The sequence below is a fragment of the Monopterus albus genome, unplaced genomic scaffold (assembly GCF_001952655.1).
Source record: "Monopterus albus unplaced genomic scaffold, M_albus_1.0 scaffold355.1, whole genome shotgun sequence".
Lineage (NCBI taxonomy): Eukaryota > Metazoa > Chordata > Actinopteri > Synbranchiformes > Synbranchidae > Monopterus > Monopterus albus.
The window spans coordinates 117,138-130,399 of NW_018128235.1; the positions used below are offsets into that span (position 1 = coordinate 117,138).

Here is a 13,262-nt window from a genome sequence, read left to right on the forward strand (position 1 = left end):
CAAATAGAACAGGCTTTTGAGTTTTCCAGTTTGGGTGTGAGAGACTCAGGGTGAGACTTTCAAATGAGTTATAACTATGTTTAGGTCTAGGTTTGATTAATAGGCTTGAATCAAAGATCGCTGCCACGCCACCACCTCAGCCTGTGTTTCGAGGGATGTGACAGTTACTGTGACTAGGTGGAGTGGATACATTTAGGCTGACATATTCTTCCTGCTGTAACCATGGTTCAGTAAGACACAATAAGTCAATGTGATGTTCACTTCATTCACTAACAGAGATTTAGATGAGAGAGATCTGATATTTAACAGTCCACATTTGATTGTCCTATTACTTTCTACTATAAGAGGAGTCATCTTAATTTTAATTAGGTTCTTATGAATAACTCCTCTGGAGTTGATTCTTGATTTATATAATTTAGGTGGGCGAGGGCCAGACACAGTCTCTATGGGGTAAAACATAATACCAAAAGACCACAAAGAGGCACAAACTGTCAAAAGACTCAAATTTGCTACAAACGTACACACAACATTCACAAAGACATAAGGCTGCCATCGCTGTTGGCGCCATGATACTGTATTATGAGAAATAAGTGTATGTGTATATATATATATATATATATATATATATATAGACCACAAGGAGGCTCAAATGCACTACAAACAAAAAGAGAAACAAAATGATCATAAAAAGGTATAAAATGCTCACCAAATCAAAGATGCACAGTTTTTGTGATGGGTCATGACTGAGTTCTGACTGTGCATGACATGTAAATCAGATTTGATGCTGTTTGTTGGAAGGTGGATTACTTTGTTTTTTCACTGACCTAACAGTCTCCCTCCACTTGCAGACTTTATGCTAAGCTAAGCTAATCACATCCTGAACATGTATGAGTACAGACATAAACCTGATATCCATCAGAAACATCCGAGGAATTTAACAAAATGCCAGTGTTTTGACTGACCAGCCAGCCAATAGGGTCCCACCCAGCATGTCAGTGTGACCTCTAATCTAATTGGCTGGACTTGAGTGTTTAACCCCCTAAAGGAGGCTTTAATTGGTTTTGGTAAGAGGCTGATAGCGGCTTTATGCACACTGGACTCGCATATCTCCACACTCGTGTTCACAGGCAGGGTGAACCTCCTGCATGCTGACACGCTGATAAACCATTTAACATATTTCATTAACGCAGACACACAACTACACACCATTTTCTATTATTATCTGTCAAACCATAAAGTCCAAAACTTCAATCTCTCTCTCTGTGTATCTCTGTCATCCTCTCTCACCTTTAACACTGTTTACCTGTTGGCATGACTGCAGCTGTGTGTGCTTTTGTGTGTTTTTTTTTTTGAAAAGTGGTTGTGACCTCCAGGTCTCTTTGACAGAGAAAGGCATTGTGGGAGTTATCACACAACAGACAGAGTGTTGTGTATATTTGCCTTCAAGCAACACTGTGTGTGTGAGATTGCTGTGTACAGCTGGCAGTGAGCTGATAACAGCCCTATTAGAAATATTAATATACCTTGAACCCCACAGAGACACACACACACACACACAAATACACTAACACACATATGTACACACACCAAAGGCATCTGTATGTGTGTGTGTGTGTGTGTGTGTGTGTGTGTGTGTGTGTGTGTGTCTGTCTGTCTGTCTGTGTGCTCCCTGCGGTCATTCCTGATTGGAGCAAGTCAACTAAAAGCAAGAGACCAAGGCACTTCATTGGCCAACAGCTGTGACTGACAGTCAGTGCCCTGATCGTCTGAGGAACTAACTCAGACTGAGGGAAAAATGAGCTGCAAGACAAGAAGAACTGCAATAAAACCACGTTTACGGGTAAGGAACCACCCAGAACCATCCATCTGCAGTCTGTGATGTTCAGTGCTGTTAGCAGTTCATGGCAAAAAAAAGGCCATGTGTAACTTTGTCTAAAACATCATGATGTGATGGATATGTGTCGGACTCTGACGCTGATCTGAGTTAGCTTTTACCTGTCAGTGACCGGACCATTAGACAGACTCTGCTGCCATGCAGGATCTGGTCAAACATTTAAATATATTGTGAAAAACCCTGTGAAACTCACTTGGGTCACTGCAGCAACAAATGCTAACGAGTGAGGAAATTGTTCCCAGCCTGGAACAGCGAGTGTGTGTGTGGCTGTAAAGGGTATTAGAGAAGATTACTGTTGTTCACACTGACAGGAGAGAGGGCGAGCCAGTGCTACATGGCTCAGATTAGATTGAACTTGTACCATTTGTAAGAACATTAAATGGAGCTTGCAATCACTGGTCAATCGATGCCTCGCTGCAACTCTGTGTGTCTGTGTGTGTCTGCAATATTAAATCAGATGAGTTAAAACAGAGAACTGCAACCAGACCTGCTGCTTTCCCCAAGTGAGAACACATGCAGAACTACCATTTTAAAGTGTCGGTGTTATAAAGCTTCATCTATGAGCAGTCAGAGGTACCATTTCTTTTCTACAAAGCTGTGCTCACAAGTCAAAAACATAAAATATTTAAAGGTGTTACTTGTCACATTGATTCTTATCTGACAGTTTGAAGTGGATGCCAGGGACCAACACAAAGGAAATGAGGACAGTCAGAAAGGATTAAGTGTATTGTAGTGGATGTGTTTCATTTTGTTCTCCAGCAAAAGCTCATTTTAAACTCCACCAGGGACAATTCATCTCCTTCTCAAAGTCCTAACTCAATCAAATGTGAAAACAGAGACATGAAACATATTTGTAGTAATACACTTCATAACTTGCCATTATCTCTGATGTCCATCCAGAATAAACCTCCATAAATACACTTAGAAACCAGAGAAGACGCTGCAGAACTTGCTCATGTCTAACTTTCCTTCAGTCTCTCAGTGATCCAGCGATAGGAGCTGCTCACTGTTTAATCTGCTGCTGGTAATAAACTTAGTATAAGCAAAAAGTGGCTCACGTTGAAGCTAATTCAGCTACTACCAACTCAGACTATATAAATTAAATGTAGAAAACTGGGATGAAAATCAGCAAGGATCCTCCACTCCACTCTTGTTTCCTCCTTTCCTCTCTCCTTTCCTTCTCTCAAGGTTCCTCCTCTCCTCTCTCGTTTCCTCCTCTCCTGTTTAAGGAGTTGTATTTCACACTGCTGAATGAGACAGAAAGGGAGGAGAGGAAGAGAGAATAAATGTAGTTGCAGTAATGAACTATTGAATTCCTCCCATAATGCACCTGGAGAGGAGCTGCAGCAGCCTTTGTGTTATCTCCTATTGACCTGCCAGTGCTCCTCCTCTGAGTTATGGACGGACAGTGGGAGTCCACAATGCAGCACGCCGATAAGATCGGCCAAGCGTGTCATTTGTCACATGCTCACAGAGGTTAGGCAGCAGACGAATGAGAATGCAGTGCTCTTAAATCATCAAGCCAATCAGGTGAGAGACAGGCTGAGCGAGGACACACAGAAAGGAAGTGGTTACTGCCTTGTTTACTGTGATTTATATAAAAGGGAAGTGAGGAAAAGGTGGAGGAGAGAGGAGAGGAGGCATTTATTGTCCTGTTTAATGTATTTTATATGGGGTGGGGGTGAAGAAATGAGTGAGGACAAGACGAAATGAACAAGGAGACAAGGAGTGTTCCCTGAGGAACACATCCAGCAGTAAGAACCCTTATCTTCTAGCTAACAACCCGACAGTGAGACACCTATACAGACAGGTACCTGCAGGGATCCAAGGGAGGCTTGTCAGGTGGTCTCGGGTGTCCCCCTGCTCCCAGTCAAAGTCGTCCTCTTTGGACTGGACCAGAGCACATTCTGGAGACTGCCCAGATAGACAGGCTGGAAGAGAGAGAGAGAAAACTGTGTTAGCTTTGTTTTACAGATGACACAGATGTCACAGAGTTCCTGGGAGTTCACATCCAAAGTGCATCATGAAGCCTTCTGTTAGCTGAAAGTGATGAAGGTCCAGTTTTCTTGAAGCTACAACGTAAACTACAGATGCCTGGTTGGACAAACCAGGATGCCTGGACAAACTGTACAAACTGCAGCCTCCAGTCTGAAGCTAGCGTTAGCTGGCTAACAGTAAAGGTGTCAGTCCAGTAGAACGCTCTGGTTACTGCTGATGTGGCACAAAGCTCCAGTTCCTCTCAAATTAAAATCATATTATTCCAACATAAAGGCAAAATCCTGACCATGCTAGGTGGCTAACCTAATCTAACCAAAGTGGGCTACATGTGCACATCGGGCCTTTGAGAAAGCCTATAAAATTTCACACAACTTCACCAGTTGGCGGCGCTGCAGTCACACTTAGGGGATGCAGGATGGCCCATGGCAGCACGGGCTCCCCCAGCATCTCTGGCTCCTTTTACAGCTGTGAAACTGACCTCAGAGTTTTTCTTGTTTATGTTTCATGTTTGTCAGAGTGAAGGCAGCTCATAAACATGTAAGAGCGCGGCAGCTACAGCATTCTCCCTGCTTCACCCCCAGATCACCACCCCTCCTCCCTCCTCCCTCCTCCTCCTAAATCCCTCCGCTCATTCATCCCCTCACACACACATGGAGGCAGTAGATGTGTGTTGTCGCCTCGTCAGCCTTTTCACTGTAATGACTGTGGAGCTGGAAGCGTTAAAGAGCTCGAGGCTCATTTTGTCTTCGCAACAGAAGGAACATTAAACACTGGGCTCATCCTGCTGTCGACTCATCAACTCATACGAGACACAATCTGGTGACTCTGCTTTGATACAACAAACTGAACACACAGGAAACACAGATATGGTTACTTTAACAAGTACTTCTACCACTGCTGGTACTGCAGCCTGAGTGTGTATCCTGTGTATAAAAAAAACTAACGTGCACTCTACCTTCTGCTGGGGGGTGTTCTTCATCTCGACAAAAAGTGAGAGGAAACACACACACACTAGCAACAGTGATTAATCATTATATGCAGTGATTGATCAACTGCCCTCCTTATTCTCCAGTCGCCTGATCAATGACTACAAGTCCTTGCTAAAATAAAAGCTGGATTTACACTTCAGCTCCATTACTCTGAACATGGTACCAATTTAACACTTGTCTACTGTTCTAGTACTGCATCAGTACATACAATATGCAGGCATTATTAAGTTCAGTACTTCATTAATCCCAAAGGGAACAAAGCTCAAAGCATACATTTAATGATTAGATTTAAACAATAATAAATCAAATATAAAAATAAAAGCACACATTACAACAGCACTACATATACTGGAAAGTACATTTACTTGGGTAATTTTACACTGTGGTGTTTCTACTGTTTCTTCTGGATCCGAATCAAGTGATGTCATTTTTAATTGTCATGTGAACCATGTACAGTGGATACGTAGTGAAACGAAACATTGGTGTACCCCGCCTTCGCCCGTTTGCCGGGATTGGCTCCGCCCCCCACCTGAACACCTGAGCAACTTTTCAGTGGGGAGTGATCTTTCAGTGCCCTCCTGAAGTCAACAATTGGCTCTTTAGTCATAGCCACATTCAGAGACGGGTTGTTGGTTCTGCACCAGCCGTTAGCCACTGCACCTCCTCCCTGAGTTCTTCTTCCACCCCTGTATCTTTGACCGATAAAGCTAACATCTGCATACTGTATAACTACACTGTGCTGTTTATTCCAGTGCAAATCTGTTGTTTCAAGTTTTATTTAGTAAAAATATGAAAAATTCACTTTTCCATTTTCTTCTTCACATTTACACAGTTTTTGTATTGCTCATTAAAGTTATATAATGAAAAAATTGCACATTGCAGTGTTTCACGTCCAGACCAACATTATCAGCCTTAAAAGGATTCATGTAATGTAATATAAAGTAGGGAAACAGCTGAATCCTGGACTTTAGAAAAGTGCAGTCTGTCAGTAGTTTTCATCGACTAAACAATTAACTGACATTGTCAATTGTGTTCATTGACAATTAAATTTAATACGTTAAATTTTGGGTGTATTTTTGAACGTACAGGAAATTATTGTTCACATGAATCTGGTCATGTCAGTAAAGCTTGTTCACAGCTGATGTTATGTGGCTCATGTGATTCCACTGCTACCATGACCTCGCCAAAACTTCAACTGCTGCGTCCATGTCATGTTAAAGCCTTTTGCAAAAATCTGTACAGTGACCTTTGACCTCCAAGGAGGTCGGGGCTTTGTGAGCTAAGGGGTGGTGTTTCCACGGAAACAAGCAGCTGGCAAACCCACTGTCACACATTTTGCTTTATTTATGTTCAGTTTGAACTCAATCTGCAGCATTTTATCAGCTTTGTAGCAACATTTCTCCAAAATGCCACTTCCTGACATTTCATGACATTTTCCCCCTTTCTTCAGTGCACAGGCTGATATTTAACATATGGCTGGTGTTACAGTACAAACACACACTGCTTCCTGGCAAACTAATACACCAGGAAGAAAAGACAATACATAAGGAACTAGAAGACAAAGAATAATAATAATAATAATAATAATAATAATAATAATACTTTATTTGTAAAGCACTTTACAACTCCAGAGGAGCCCAGAGCGCTTCACAGAAAAACATATATTAGGAATATAAAACCAGCTACATAAACAACAAAACCAAGAGCAAAATAAAACAATATCAAAAATATCAAAAGCTCATGGGAGACTTCCATATCAAAGTATAAATATAAAACAACAAACTAAAAGACATCGACATGATGCCACTGGAGCCCTTAGACAGAAATCCTGTCTATAGAGATGAGTTTTTAGTTTTGACTTAAAAGACGATAGAAGAAGTCTAGATCGCTGAACATTCTAGAGGGACAAAGACGTCTGTTAAAAATAACCTAGACAAGTGGACAAAACACAAAAACTAGAACAGGCTGGATGAATAATCTTGAAAAACAAAGCAGATGAAACTAAACAAGAACAAATCTACAAATAATTTACTAAAATGAGAGAAATTATTTAATCAATTAGAAAAAAGAACTGGACAAAGAAATTACACTAAAGAAACAAAAACAAACCTGATGAAGACATTTGACAAAAGAGAGAGCAGAAGAAAAGAAGTGGATGATGAAGAAAAGAGGAACTAGAAGAACCAACCAGACCAAGATCCAAGGCAAAGTATGTAAATGAAGAAGTTAGTCATCACCTTGTTAGAACTAACTAGATCAAAACAATTGTTGCTATAGAAGAAACCTGGTGAACAGGCATCTAGAGGAAGCAGAGACTGGAGAAATAAGCTCAGAGGTCTCTACTTGAATAAAACCGTGAAACCCTACTCCATTACAAGTAAAAAACCATCAGTAAGTATTATCAGCAAAACGTCCTGGACAGGAAGGGTATAAAATACTAGAACCTAAGGCCATCACACAAACATAGTGTAGTGGAAGGATAATGGAAACGCTCAAGTCAAGTAAAAGTTCCTCATATTAGCATGAAAGTACCGGACTTGAGTAAATGTACTCAGTAAAGAGGCCAGAAGTGCCGTCTTCCTCTCTGTCGCTGCGCTGGGGAAGTCCGGCCCACTGGAGCCCACTGGCGGGCCGCAGAGCTCTGACAAGATTTAGCTGATCTGCCGGTGGGCTGCCGCCAGCCCCTGCTTCTATTAACAGACACAGTGAGAGTCAGTCAGCTGGCACAGCGCCTGGGTGGAGCCACACTCGTCTTCTTCTCTTTCACCAGCTCTCCCTCTCTCTTCATCGCTCTCTGTCACTGCCTTCCTAATGCTCTCTCGCCCTCCCGCTCTCTGAAGTATGTAAGGCTGAATGAAACCATCTGGTCCTGATTAGGAAAATGTCTCTCGCTCTTTCTCTGTGGTTTTCTCTGTAAAGCTCATTCTGCCTGTCAGCCCCTCCTTCGCTCTGTCAGGCCAGCAGACACTGCACACCGTGGTTCCTCACATTACAGGTTTTAATTCTATGTGGATCACAACTCTGAACCGAGGTTTGGTTTGTCCAGCAACAGATTCTACAAGGTACAAGCAATGACGACGTTCTAGAAGCAGGCTGATACGTGGCATTATTATAAATAACGTATCAATATTGTGTTTCTATTCTCAACATTTTTGTGAAGATTCTGGATATAAATAAATCTGGCTTCAGGATTATTAATGAAATAAAAAGAGATGACTAACAAAAACATCCTCTGCTTAGTCGTGTGTAAAGAACATCACCTCACATCACATCTAAAGAATTATCTAGATGATGAATTAGAAAACGCAATGGGACAAAGAAACAGGATAAGGATAAGAAAATAGGATAATCACCTTTATTGGCCAAGTATGTTACACACAAGGAATTTGTTTCCGGTACAGAACCAATGGCAGCCATCTGCAGCGCCAACTCAACCGATGGCTCTAACCATCGAGGGAAATGGGGGGGTTCAGTGTCTTATCCAAGGACACTTCGACTGGAAGCACTGAGATTCGAACCTTTAACCTTCTGGTTGGGAGACAACTGCTCTACCCACTACACCACTGTCACACAAAAGACCCAAACAGAAAAAACTAGATCAGACTAAATATATAATATAATCTAGACGAGAAACAAAAACTAAATTTTCATCATTTTATTTGCGAAGGAACTAGACCACTACAAATCTAGACAAACAAAAAATCAGAGGAAGTAATCTGATGCGGCTCATCTGGTTTCTACTAAACACATGAAAAATTAGACAATGAATCTACTACAAAAGATACTGGACAAAGAAATGATTAGAAAAATGAGAAAAGAAGAAAAAGTAATGAGAAAGGAACAAAGATGAAGAAAAGAGATGGACAACAAACTATAAATGATGCAGACAAAGAAAACAAACTGGCTCAAGCTGAGGAGAGAACTCGACTGTGGCTACAAAACATGTTAATCAACAGCTGCGGCCGCATTTTCATCATCAGCCCATTGAATCAAACATCAGGTGAAGCCATGCCTTGGCTTTAAGCTGTGACATTTCAATGACCGAGTGATTAGTCACATTAATGAAAGTCACACTCGTGTAGATATTCATGGATATGACCAGTTATAAAGCTGTTACACCAGTTTCTTCATTTATTCCCTCAGTTCTGTCCTGTTGTTTCTGTGAAATGTGAATTTGTGGTGGTTTCTTTCTGTTGTGATACAAGAAAATGAGGTGTTTGAAGATGAAACAGCCTCCCTCACACACAGACTCTTGCTGTTCAGTATTACCCAACGGCGGGCGACCGGCAGAATGTTAACTATGTTGTAGACACACTCTCTGTGAGCCATGGAAACAGGGCAGATCTCTGATTACAGGATCGCTGAGTGGCTGAGTCATGTTTCACAACTGTGTCAGTAAACTCTACACATCTGTCTGGATGACAGGAAACACAGCAGCAAGGAGACGGGTGCCACGGGGACGAAACAAGGCCAAAAACAATCTGCTGACTGGTGACTAATGAAAGTTAAATCCTGAAAAAAAAATTCAGAGATCACAGATTATTCTGACAAATATAATTAGTTATGTTTGGGGAAAATACCTGTTTTGACTCTCCAAGGAAAGAGCGCAGAAGTATCCAGATAAAGACTCTTGACAAAACCTACAACAACACAGCAACTAGAAATCAACTCTAGATTAACGTGTGAAAAACAAAGTGGACTTCAAACAGATGAACCACCTCTTGACAAAGAAATCTGTCAAGAGGGCGCTGTCGTGTGTCTATAGTAGATTAGCGACTACTTTTATAATTGGGTCATGGCTGATGCATTGGGTGCACGTGTTACTGGAGCTTTGCCAAGGGTTGACTAAAACCTGAGGCTTATACAACAATTGATGGTGAAATGATTTTTTGCACTTCCTATGAAGAAGTCTGCGTCACTACTCAGCATAATGTTTCTCATAAGGGAGTGCATAAAGATGCTAACAACGTTAAAGCATGCCTCAAAGTATTGCATGAGTGTGTGGAGGATATTCCTAGATTTGTGTCTCACTACTTAGATGAACTGCCGCCAGTGACTTTTACCAACATGGACGTCTGTGGCCTGCCCCGCAAAACAGAACTTCTTCTCACTGAAGTTACTACCATGAAGCAAGCTGCTCACCTGCAAACCGAAACTAGCGATGGGCTGCAGATCGTTGTAGCGGATATAAACAGGCGGGTGTGTGTGCTGGAACCACGCGCAGACTATGGTGGCGTGAGGTTGGACTTACCGGAGGCTAACAACGCTAATCTTTTGACAGACGAGCAGTCAGACGTGATTTGTGGCCCTACAAGGTCTGAGGGACAGGCACCTTCTGATGTGGACAGGGCTACTTTAATGGAGCACTCTGGAGGGACACCATCGCTACTCGAATCACCGATGTGGAATTTGGTTGCAAAACGGGGTCAACATCAGCCAAAGAAGCCAGCTGTTGGTAAGCCTGTCTCTCGCGTAGGTTCAACCTTCGCCGGCCAGAGGAAACCTGGCTAATCTGTCGTGGGCACAGGAGCAGCTGGAAATATTAAGATGATCAAAATTAAGTTAGTTAATGTTTTTGCATCTAGATTTTCACCTGATGTGGAAACCAAAGTCTTACAGGCCCATTTAAAAGATAAAATTGGACATGATGTTGCGTGTCATAAAATTGCTACAGGTAACACCGGGTATGCTTCATTCAAAGTATCTGCTGAGTGTAATGTAGTAGATGACATGTACAATCCATAGTTATGGCCTGAGGGTACCCTTGTGAGGCGCTATTATGAGCCACATAGAACTGTTAGTGGTGCTCACGCTGCTCCCTCTACTTGAGCAAAGCTCTCTTTTGGTGTTGACACAAGCACAGGGCAATAACTATTTATGGATCTTAAAGTAATTTCATACAACTGTCGTGGCCTGCGCTTAAGTCAGAGCGTGGAGGATAAAGCTCGCTGCACTATTGTTGATGAGTTGCTGGAACAATGTGACATTTTGTGTCTGCAAGAGACTTTTCTTGCTAAGCAGGACCTAAGTGGACTCAACTCCATTGATGATAGCTTCCTCGGCGCTGATGAGTCAACTACTGACTTTGAGCTCAGTATCAAGTGAGGAAGAATCCCTGGAGGTGTGGCTATCTTTTGGGCTAAGAGGTTGGACTCAGTGATTAGTGTAGTCAGGCTAGATGTGGATTGGTGTATTGCATTACGCCTGACTCTAGCCAACAAAGAATTTGTGATCTTAAATGTGTATGCCCCTTACAAATGCAGCCAAAATGAAGAGGAGTATTTGAATAAGCTGGCTTTTATTGGTTTCTTTATTCAGAGTGACGGGTCTACAAGTATATACATTGTGGGTGACATGAATGTGAATATCACTCATAATAGCTCTGTCTTTGCGAAGCATATGGTGCATTTTTGTGTTGATAATAATCTGACTTTGTCTAGTAGAGAGCTCATGCCTAGTCAAAGCTATACATATATAAGTGAAGCCTGGCACTCTACATCGCGGCTGGACCACTGTATCTCTACAACAGATGCACATGCTGCTGTGGTTGATATAGACATTTTATATAATATGTCTATCTTTGAACAGGTTCCTATAAAGCTTACTATTAGATTTGACTCTATACAGTGCCTTGCGAAAGTATTCGGCCCCCTTGAACTTTGCAACCTTTTGCCACATTTCAGGCTTCAAACATAAAGATATAAAACTGTAATTTTTTGTGAAGAATCAACAACAAGTGGGACACAATCATGAAGTGGAACGAAATTTATTGGATATTTCAAACTTTTTTAACAAATAAAAAACTGAAAAATTGGGCGTGCAAAATTATTCAGCCCCCTTAAGTTAATACTTGGTAGCGCCACCTTTTGCTGCGATTACAGCTGTAAGTCACTTGGGGTATGTCTCTATCAGTTTTGCACATCGAGAGACTGAAATTTTTGCCCATGCCTCCTTGCAAAACAGCTCGAGCTCAGTGAGGTTGGATGGAGAGCATTTGTGAACAGCAGTTTTCAGTTCTTTCCACAGATTCTCGAGTGGATTCAGGTCTGGACTTTGACTTGGCCATTCTAACACCTGGATATGTTTATTTGTGAACCATTCCATTGTAGATTTTGCTTTATGTTTTGGATCATTGTCGTGTTGGAAGACAAATCTCCGTCCCAGTCTCAGGTCTTTTGCAGACTCCATCAGGTTTCCTTCCAGAATGGTCCTGTATTTGGCTCCATCCATCTTCCCATCAATTTGAACCATCTTCCCTGTCCCTGCTGAAGAAAAGCAGCCCCAAACCATGATGCTGCCACCACCATGTTTGACAGTGGGGATAGTGTGTTCAGGGTGATGAGCTGTGTTGCTTTTACGCCAAACATAACGTTTTGCATTGTTGCCAAAAAGTTCGATTTTGGTTTCATCTGACCAGAGCACCTTCTTCCACATGTTTGGTGTGTCTCCCAGGTGGCTTGTGGCAAACTTTAAACAACACTTTTTATGGATATCTTTAAGAAATGGCTTTCTTCTTGCCACTCTTCCATAAAGGCCAGATTTGTGCAGTATACGACTGATTGTTGTCCTATGGACAGAGTCTCCCACCTCAGCTGTAGATCTCTGCAGTTCATCCAGAGTGATCATGGGCCTCTTGGCTGCATCTCTGATCAGTCTTCTCCTTGTATGAGCTGAAAGTTTAGAGGGACGGCCAGGTCTTGGTAGATTTGCAGTGGTCTGATACTCCTTCCATTTCAATATTATCGCTTGCACAGTGCTCCTTGGGATGTTTAAAGCTTGGGAAATCTTTTTGTATCCAAATCCGGCTTTAAACTTCTCCACAACAGTATCTCGGACCTGCCTGGTGTGTTCCTTGTTCTTCATGATGCTCTCTGCGCTTTAAACGGACCTCTGAGACTATCACAGTGCAGGTGCATTTATACGGAGACTTGATTACACACAGGTGGATTCTATTTATCATCATTAGTCATTTAGGTCAACATTGGATCATTCAGAGATCCTCACTGAACTTCTGGAGAGAGTTTGCTGCACTGAAAGTAAAGGGGCTGAATAATTTTGCACGCCCAATTATTCAGTTTTTTATTTGTTAAAAAAGTTTGAAATATCCAATAAATTTCATTCCACTTCATGATTGTGTCCCACTTGTTGTTGATTCTTCACAAAAAATTACAGTTTTATATCTTTATGTTTGAAGCCTGAAATGTGGCAAAAGGTCGCAAAGTTCAAGGGGGCCGAATACTTTCGCAAGGCACTGTATAAAGCACTTGAACACAGCCGAGGCCAACAAAGTGCTTAACATAAGATACAATTCAAAACATCTAAAAACGTGACAACTACAATATTAAAATACCAATAAAATAACATAAAAGAACCAACATAGC

General features: G+C 41.8%; 1 long non-coding RNA gene across 2 annotated transcripts in view; it reads right to left on the reverse strand.

Moving 5' to 3' along the window:
* Window positions 1–13,262, reverse strand: part of LOC109974968 (uncharacterized) — a 72,711-nt gene that overhangs the window by 6,348 nt on the left and 53,101 nt on the right. The window contains exons 2-3 of one of the 2 annotated variants that reach the window (XR_002277061.1): window positions 3,709–3,825; window positions 2,074–3,141 (exon numbers count right to left, since the gene is read on the reverse strand). This is a non-coding gene — a long non-coding RNA (uncharacterized LOC109974968). Of the gene's footprint in view, window positions 1–2,073; window positions 3,142–3,708; window positions 3,826–13,262 lie in introns of those variants that run through there. The other variant, XR_002277060.1, reaches the window with a different exon arrangement.